Source organism: Sphaerodactylus townsendi, linkage group LG04 (genome assembly GCF_021028975.2).
Source record: "Sphaerodactylus townsendi isolate TG3544 linkage group LG04, MPM_Stown_v2.3, whole genome shotgun sequence".
Taxonomy (NCBI): Eukaryota; Metazoa; Chordata; class Lepidosauria; order Squamata; family Sphaerodactylidae; genus Sphaerodactylus; species Sphaerodactylus townsendi.
Window position 1 is genome coordinate 23,262,824 of NC_059428.1, and position 10,003 is coordinate 23,272,826.

At 43.6% G+C, this 10,003-nt stretch overlaps 1 long non-coding RNA gene across 1 annotated transcript; it reads left to right on the plus strand.

The window, feature by feature from the left end:
- Positions 1-1,990: 1,990 nt before the first annotated feature.
- On the plus strand, positions 1,991-3,926 carry LOC125430795. Its single transcript, XR_007244224.1, has 3 exons — positions 1,991-2,033; positions 2,590-2,677; positions 3,792-3,926. It is a non-coding gene; the product is annotated as an uncharacterized LOC125430795 (long non-coding RNA).
- The last annotated feature ends 6,077 nt before the right edge of the window (positions 3,927-10,003 follow it).

Genomic DNA, 10,003 nt, shown 5'->3' on the forward strand with positions numbered 1-10,003 from the left:
GCTGAATTCCACCACTGCTCAGAATTGCTGGCTGCTAGTTGACATCTGGACCCCAAATTTCTAAAACTCCACGTGGCCTTCTGTTGCAGGAAAAAGGCACGGAGAGAAAAAGCACTAAAGCCAAGAGTAGGCCATGTTGGAAGTGGTTCCAATACTTGAAAAAGTTTAAAGGCCACTGGTCTAGACTGATATTAGTGTACCGAAGTAGGCAAGGCTCCCACAGGACGGCTCTGGTCAGCAGGTGTGGATTGGGAAGCAAAAATAGCGCTGGAAAAGACCCCCAACCATCAAATGGAGGGGAGACGGAAGGAGGAAACAGTGCCTCCCTGCCCCCTCCATTCAAGCGGGGGTGCAAGAGGATTCTTGCTGCAACGTCTGCCAGACTTGCACCCACCCATATTGTGTGGGGCGGGGGCGCTGTCTGGGATTTTCCCTGGTGGCCTTAAGACCTTACAGCTCCTGTTGGTCAGCATGACATCTTTTCAAGCTTCACCATGATTGTGCAATGTATGTAAGAGAAAAACTGGAAATCCCTCACAAATTCTGGACATTGTGTCCTTGGACATCACAAACAGACACATTTATTTTCACTTTTATTTTTCTCAACTTGTAACTTTCTCTTTCCTAATGTCAACCTTTCACTTTGGTTTTGTAAGCAGGAGCCTTTTCTTCATGAGCAGTCAAAACACATCCCATTACTGCATTTTGGCATTTGCGTGATATCTCCATGTGTCTCTTTTCAATGAAAATAACACAACACCTTGTGAATAAAAATATTATATTTGACAGGACTGTGAGATGTTGATTCATCTAATCCTGCAGTTGAGTGGATCAGTACTCTGGCACTGAAGCAGTACAGAATGGGAGTGCACAACTGCTATTTTTTTTAGTCTAAAAGGGGAGAATTAAATGCTGACAACACACTGGAAAAGAGTTGATAACTGATAAATCTACAGAAATATCTAGGAGGGTTCAGGCCTTCAGTGATACACACATACAATGAAATTTTAAAGAGGAGGCACTGGTTTTCTGAACCATGCAGGAAGTTGATCCACATTTAAGTATCAAATTATTTAAGTGCACACTTATGAGTTTTGGTCCAAGGGATTAACAGACATAGAGTGATTTATAAATAATTTTGTCTGCCTTAGCATTTCTGGTGTAGTTTCATCATCAGCTAGTGTAATCTTGTCAGGAATTCTCAGAATTCTTGTCTAAATATCTGATTCTGATCCTCACTTCAAAATGCAGACCACAAAATCTGCAAATTGGGGCCAGAACAGATGGGAGAATTTTTCCACAGAACTGGAGCTTAGGGGAAAAATTGAAATCTTTAAAAAGTTGTTTTTTTAAAAAAAAATCCAAATAATAAAGGCAATGTTGGTAGTTTTAAGAAATGTCTGCTGAAATTTCTAGGGACTGTGTTATGAGAACTTGGTGGCCATTTTGAGTTGCCAGAACTCACAGTGTATAATAGACTTCTCTCTGTGATACACCTCTAAAGATGCCAGTCACTGATGCACGCGAAATGTTAGGAACAAGATCTACCAGACCACGGCCACACTGTCCGGAAAACCCACAACAACCAGAAGAAATCCTCTCTTTCCCGTTACACATCTACATTACTGTATATTTGGTTACATCTTAGTACCTATCTCTTGACTTGTCTCATGGTGCTGGTGCTGGTGGTAGTGCGCGTGTGTCTGCTCAAACAAAGAAACAGAATTAACTTTACAACTTCAGATGTACGTGCCCACTAACATGCAAGCTGTTATAAGCCAGCCCCTGGGTATTTACCAGGACACAGAGGACTCTGAGGCAGAACCTGAAGACACAGTGCAGCCAGAGTTGGCTGCTCCTGGGAAAGACCAGGCAGCAGAGCCACCACCCAGTCCTTCCCTGCCTGATGACATACAGGTGGAGGAGCCTGCAGATCCTGCTAGGGAACCCAGTGATGAGTCAGCTGTGCAGAGGAGGCAGAAGCAGAGGCTGCTACTGCAGAAGCACAGAAGGAGTGCTCGTTTGGCAGCAAGGTATGGGAGATTAGAAATCTCTGCATCTGATGAGGACTAACTCCTCACAGAATTCCAGCCCCCTGAACAAGGCTCTCTATATAAGACTTGCTGTGAGCTTGCTTCTGCCTGGGTGCAACAAGTGTGTTACCTGTCACCACTGTGTGCCTGGTTCTTTGTTGATTTCTAGCCTGCTCCTCGGTTCTCCTTGACCTATTGGGCTGTGACCTGACTACGCTTGTGTTTGCTGCCTGCTTTTCCCTGCAGGGTCAGACCCGGCCACACCCTGCCTGCTGGCAGCACATAAGCAATGGCTATTTGACTGACTAATAGCTAATCAATAGATCAAGTCATAAACAGTGACTTCAGCAACTTGTTTACATACAAACAGTTAACCCTTTTATAACTCAGTTGTGATAGACACTTACAAAATTCCGATAGCGCTAAAACAAATCAGGGTAGGCTAATACACCACCATTCCTTGATTTAAAGACGGATAAGGGGGAGGTAACAGAGAGAGAGGCCAGCCAGATATCTCAGCTCTGTTGCTGTCCTTAACTATTATGTTCTATGGCAGGCAGTTGGGAGGAAGAAAATGGGAAAGACTGTATGGGCTGCCAGGATGAGGGAAGAAAAGAAAGCTGAAAATAAACGGAGCTTGGTAGGTAGGGGTTGCCAGGAGAAGGAGAGAGCAAAGATGGAAATATGTATACCAATATCATAATGATACAGGTATAATTATCTCAGCTTTTACATATTATAATTATTTTTTATATTGTAATAATTATAATGATAAAAATGATGTTTGTGCAATAGATTGGCTTAAGTAAGATGGAGAGTCCTCAGGGTCATAGCATCCGTTACATGGAAACGGACATCTCTTTTTTCCATCATGTAAATAAGTCTGTGATTGTGTTGAAGAAATGTTGGGACCAAATGATGGCCGCAAATGCAGATTTTCCAGCCATTAAAATTTTGGGTCTGTGGCTAATTCTTCCTGACATTTCTTTCATGGATAGGATAAAAATCAGCCCCTCATAATTATGATCTGACTTGTAGGTGAGAGGTGTTATTCATGCAACCTTAATGTTCCACAGCTGATCCAAAAAGAGGATGATGCGGAGCTTATTACATCATGACATATAAGACCTGACCTGGATAGCCCAGATTAGCCTGATCTCATCTGCTCTCAGAAGCTAAATGAGTTCATCCTGGTTAGCACTTGATTGGGAGGCCACCAAGAAAGCCGAGGGTCACAACACAGAGGTAGGCAATGGCAAACCACCTCTGAATGTCTCTTGTCTTGAAAACTCTATGGGCTCACTAGAAGTCAGTTGTGACTTGACGGGAAAAAACCCAAAACAAAATAGACTTGCTCACCATTGAAGCGTATAAGGTTCTGTCATTTTTTCTGCTATCTTTGCTTCAGTGAGCTCAATGTGGCATTTAATGGCACCTCCCTCCTCCCTTCTGATAATCACAACAACCCTGTGAGGTAGCTTGGACAAAAAATATTGATTCAAGATAACTCATTGAGCTTTATGTGTGAAAAGAGATTGGAGCATAGGCCTCTCCAGTTCTATCGGCTACACCACACTGGAACTGCTGTATAAAACTTTTTCACAAGATTTGAACTGCAAGTCTGCAATGTCATAACTTTGACCAAAAAGCTTCTAGAAATCCTGCCATATAAAGCAGTACTAATTAACTGCAGGGGGGAAAAAAGATTATCACCTCTTTTAAACAGCTTTCTGTTTTATTCTCTTGTTTGAACAAAAGAATGTCAAAAAGAAAACACACAAAGAATCGCTTGGATCATCATCATATACAAAGAATGGCCTGGAACATCATCAAACTTTGTTGCTTGAACAAAAGAATGTCAAAAAGAAAACACACAAAGAATCGCTTGGATCATCATCATATACAAAGAATGGCCTGGAACATCATCAAACTTTGTTGTGTCTAAGCTGAAACTGACCACACTGAGTTAGTTTCTTTTTCTCAGTAGCTCAAAGGCCGTGTTTTAGAAACAAAACTGAAAGATCCCCAGCTTATTAACTGCAGTGGGTGGTTTCTTGTGGCATCTGAGAGATTTCAGAAGGGCTGGGGAAGGGTTGGGGAAACGTACCTTACGAGTACTGGGAAAATAAAATGAATTTTAAGCACATGAATACACAAATACATGGAACTAACATACTTTCCAAAATTAAAAAAAATGTTGGTTTTATGTAGACACGCAATGGATCAATTAAGCCAGCTCTTTAAAGCTGAATAACAATAATCATGATCAGAGGCACAGGAAAAAATACTGAAATTTTGTAGATATTGCATAAAATATTATCAGTATTAAAAAGTATTGGGGAGAGAATTGTCCATGAGGGACCCCACATACTAATGGGTATCGTGGTGAGAAAGCCTCTCTCCCCTAGCCAGGGTCATTCCATCGTTACACCAGGCAAGGGGAAGGAGAATCCCTATATTTTGAATACCTTGAGACCACAGTGTAAAATGGCAACTCTAGTGGAGTAGCTGTATTCATCAGTTGTGTCAAAAATAAATAGGAGTTAGTAGCAATTTAAAGACTGACAGCGTTCATTACAATGTAGACTTCTGGGGAATGGGCTAGAGGCCACTTTTTCCATCTCAAGGAGCAAGGTAAAGTAAGTCGACACATTGGTCACTTTGCATTATGTTTTGGAGATACTAATGCAGTGAGAGGGATTCTTGCTGTTTCTGAGTATTGGCAAATATTGTCACAAAGCAAAACACTGATGTTTGCCTTCCTTTGAGATCTGTCAGTACTTGAGAAAAGGAGAAGGGTGTCCCATTCAGCAGCACCCCTAGTTCTCTGGGATAAACAAAGATCTGAGAAGGGGAATGGTCCTCACATCATACTTCAGGTAGATAGGCAGTCAGCTGTCAATGGACCGTCTTTGTTCTGGAATGCTCCGCCTGGGCCCTACTGCCTACCTGGTTCTGTTCCCAAGGCACTAGAACTCAAGAAGAGCATCTTAGAACAAATACGGTTCGAGAAATGGTGGATGAAAACACGAATCTCCTGTCATCTTTATCCTGAACAGGGTTATAGCAACCCACAAAACACAGTTTTGGAACTTTATTCCGTAAATTGATCCTTAAACTCCTAGATCAAAACCAGTAAAATCAAAATGTACTGTCCAGTTTGTAAGTTACTGTCTAACTCAAAATGAGACCACATGCACATTGATTTTAGCACATCTCATGGGATTAACTTTAGTCTTATCTAGCTATCGTTTTGAATTTCCCATAGGAATTTCCCTGTTGCTAGTTGGAAAGCAGAAGTTCCCATTGCTTAGATTACGCATAGACTGTGTGTCTGTGGGTCATTTGTGTAGGAGGTTTTCACCTGTGCTGTAGTCAGAAGAATCCCTAAATCTGGATTTCAGTAATCTTTTGACTGTACTATACATACTAAGAGGATTTTCTTTACCCAGTGATGGTTTATGTATGACATTAAGGTCTTCTTTGAGAACTAAGGGGGAGTTTTCATCTTCCTTCACTATGAAAGCTTTGCCATTTATTATCAGAAAACTCTTGATTTGCATACCTGTTCCAATTGCAGAGGTTGACTCAGTCACCATATCCACCTTCAAGGTCTCGTGAAAGATGTGGTTTTAAAAAATCCTCAAATCACTCTAAATTGTGTTGGTGAATGTCTGGGACTAGTTCCTGTCCCCAGTTTAGACCTCCTCCCTCTAGGCAAGCTGTGAACAATCCAGGACCCTTACCCAGAGAGGATAGCAGCAGGGACCCCAGTGGCAGTAGCTGGCCTGGTGGGTCAGGCAGTGACAGGCCCCAACTAATCACTGGCCCCATTGCTGCTAGAGACCTAAACAGCCCACTGATGTCCTACAGGGGCTGAAGGCCTGGGATGGGCCAGGGTGAGATGATGGAGGAAGGAGGCTGCACCTGCTCCTCCCCCCCAAAATTTTTCCCAACTTTAATCTGGCACTTTATCATGCTATGTCACTTTATCAGGAGCAGGAGCAGCAGTGGCGTAGGAGGTTAAGAGCTCTTGTATCTAATCTGGAGGAACCGGGTTTGATTCCCAGCTCTGCCGCCTGAGCTGTGGAAGCTTATCTGGGGAATTCAGATTAGCCTGTACACTCCCACACACGCCAGCTGGGTGACCTTGGGCTAGTCACAGTTTCTCGGAGCTCTCTCAGCCCCACCTACCTCACAGGGTGTTTGTTGTGAGGGGGGAAGGGCAAGGAGATTGTAAGCCCCTTTGAGTCTCCTACAGGAGAGAAAGGGGGATATAAATCCAAACTCCTCCTGCTCCTGCTCCTTCTTCTTCCTCCTCCTTTTATCTCCTCTTCCCCACCCTTAAGGTTTTTAGTAAAAGGATTACATCAGGATGTGCGGTGGTGCAGACTATCAAGTTGGGGTCAAGGACCCTTATGGATACAGCCATCTTGAACTATATTGATTGTTTAAAATTAAGTTATTTATTATTGGCTTTTAATGTCTTAATTTTTGTAAGCCATCCTGAGCCCGGTCCTGGGTGGGGTAGAAATATAAAATATTTAAAGTCCAGGAGAGACAACAAAGGACAGGCAACTCTGAGACTGGATACCCAACCTCCCTTTATCACTTTCAAGAAAAGGCAGGGATAAACCAGGATTGGGGTCAAGGTTCGGGGCGGGGGGAGGATGGTATACCAAAGAGGCATCTAAGTCTGGCCAGGGAGGAAAAATTGGGTGAAGAACACAGGGCCAGACAGTGAGAGGGAGCATAAGGTGTGCTTACTGGAAGGGGTGGGGAGAGAAAAGGACCAGGGTTCCGAGCCCCCTCTCCATCTTATTCTGAGATTGGCAGAGAGGCTGGCCCGCCCCCATCCAAGATGGCGGTGGATGATGCATGGTAGCGAAGGGCAAGTCTCACATGCAATTATGTCCTGCTATTTGACTGCCTAGACTCTGCACAGTTTGCTTTGATTTCCCCTATGAAGTACAACCATATAAGCAAGTGCTATGTGTTCTTGTGTGTGTTTAAATAATGAAAGCTGAGATTCTAAAACATCTGTTCAGTCTTCCTGGAGTCTGTATCGGGACACTACATCTGTTCTTTCAAACCATGTATATTTTAATATCTTGTCTAAATCTTTATCTCTCACGGGAAGGAGCGTTTTAAGTTATGCAAGAATAAACATACTAATGCCCTGATCTGGATAGCGCAGGGTTGATAAAAGGCATAAGCATGGGGTGTGTGTGGATAGCCGATCTCATACAAAAGAAGACATCAATGACACATTAAAAAAATACTCTATTATACATATTTGTCAACAAAGAATGATTTGTTTGTTTATTTACATTTATTCCCTGCCCTTTACCGCAGTCTCAGGGTGGGTTACAATAAAAACCATACAGTTGTAAAATCACATCAATAAAAGTTCAACAATAAAACCCCATCCTAAAAACCCAACACCATCTAAAATCTCCCTACCCACCACACCCACAAAAAATGATCAAGACATAATCTGAAATATTGCTGATTTCAAAACAACACCAGTCTAGCTCTGCAAAATCCAACTGTGTCTCACAGCATGATATTCGATTTAGAGAAGTTAGGGAAATAAGCTAAGGCTGGGGAATTCGCACTGAAAAGATTTCAGACGACCAAATTGATAGAAGGAATGGATGGTGAAATGTTGCTTAATTCTAGCCCAGCAGGCACGGAGTCTCAGGGGAGAGCAGCAGAATCAGCAGAGGGTTAGACAGGGTGCTTCCTACTTTTCCTTTGCCCTCTCCTGCAGCTACCCTGTTTCTCTGAAAATAAGACGTCGTAGAGGTTTTGCTGAAGTGCTAAATATAAAGCCTCCCCCGAAAGTAAGATATAGCAAAGTTTTTGTTTGGAAGCATGCCCGTCGAACAGAACACCAGAGCATGCAGCTGTGGAGCGGAAAAATAAGACATCCCCTGAAAATAAGACATAGCGCATCTTTGGGAGCAAAAATTAATATAAGACACTGTCTTATTTTCGGAGAAACATGGCATTACTCAGAATGCTATTCATAGAGTTTGCTTCCTTCCAGTCACTTCTTTTCTCTCTCTCTCCACAATGGAAGCTGGAAGTGCTCTCTACAATCTCTCCTCATCTAAGTTTAGATAGCTAGCTATAGAGGCCTTTACTCTGCCGGAATGGAGTTTTCTAATAATGGAGTTTTCTAATCATGAAAAACTTCTATTTCTTTTCTAAATAACAAACCTCAGTGTGAACTTATTCTTCTGTGCGCCATAGTTTGATCCAAGAATGTCTCAGAAATCTGAACTGGGTGAAATGCACTTAAAATTAGTTTCTTTGATAACAATTTAATTCTGGGTTGTTTGAAAGAAAGAAGAAGCTGTGTTTTGTTGAAGTGTCTCAATAGGAAGTTGAAGAAATTGTGGTTTGTTTTAAACCAGCAAGTCATCAGCCTAGGTGTGATGCAAAAGGATAACGGTGGGGGAGGGGGGGAGGAGACAGCCTGAGGTTTGTTCTCATTTTCTAATAAAGATCTACCTATCTGTCTGTAACAGGCAACATTCCCCTGAAAACAAAGTTATCGGTCTCAAAATTGCCAACCAGTTTTAGGACAATCATGAAGGTTGCAGAGCCATGAAAGGAACATCTGGGCCCCTGCAATCCCCCCCCAATCCTCCTGTTTTTTCCATTGGAAATGATGGCTATCTCTAGCAGGCGTACCTCAGGCAAAACTAAAGCTAGGAGCCTCAAAACTGGCCTCTAGCTTCAGGTAATGATAGGAGTTGCTGTAACCAAAACAGGGAATCAGAATCACTTCTCTGACCTATCAGAGCCTTGGTGGGACAGCGGTTACTGGTTAGAGTGCTAGATGAGGATCAAGGAGATCCAGGTTAGAATCCCCACTCAGCCAAGGAAAGTTGCTGTCTCAACTAGTCACACATTCTGGCACAGGTTATCCTCAGATATCCTGGCTATGTGCGCTCGAAGCTATGGTTGATTGTGGCAGCCTTAACTCTCTCCCTTCCCTAAAGTCCCCTCAGATTAGCAAAACTGGCCACCAACTTCAGGATGATCATGGGAGTTTCTATACCAAACAAGAACCACAACAGCCTGGCTCACAGAACTCCCAACCTTTGTTTAAGCATTGGAAGCAATGATTGTTTGTGGCAGGGATTGCTAGCAGAAAATACAGCTAGGCCCTTTCCCCACTTACCTTTGTCGGAGGGTTGCTGCGCGCAATTCCCAGCGCGCGCAATTCCTGGCGCGCGCCCCGGCTTCCCCACGACCCCGCGCTCGGTAATCAAAAGGCACCAGGAATTACGTGCGCTGAGGGGGCGCGAGAGAGGCAGCGTCGGGGTGGGTGCGTTCTCGCCGCCCCTGAAGTGGGGAGTGCAGCTGGACCCCGCGCTACTTTAGGAGAGTAGCGCGGGGCTTAAGGTAAGTGGGGAAAGGGCCAAAATTGTCCACTTGTTTCAGGAAGATGATGAGACCTGCAGTGCCAAAAAAGAAGGGAGCTGGACCATCCTGCCACAGGTTGGCTTGTGAACATCCCTCTAGTTCCACTGGAAGCCAGGAAGATGCAGGTAACGTGGAAAATATCCCCTCTGTGAAAAAGCACAGGGTTTTTTTTATCACTTCTCTGACCTATCAGAGCCTTGGTGGGACAGTGGTTAGAGTGCCAGATGAGGATCAAAGAGATCCAGGTGAGAATCCCCACTCATCCAAGGAAAGTTGCTGTCTCAACTTTGGCTAGTCACACATTCTCAGTTAGACCAACCTCCCTGGGTTGTTTGCAAGCATAAAATAGAGGAGAACGATGCCAGCCACTTTGCATGCCCACTGGGGAAAATGGCAGCCCAGAAAGACAGGCCCCTTCCGCACACGCAAAATAATGCGTTTTCAAACCACTTTCACAACTGTTTGCAAGTGGATTTTGCCATTCAGCATAGCTTCAAAAAGCACTGAAAGCAGTTTGAAAGTGCATTATT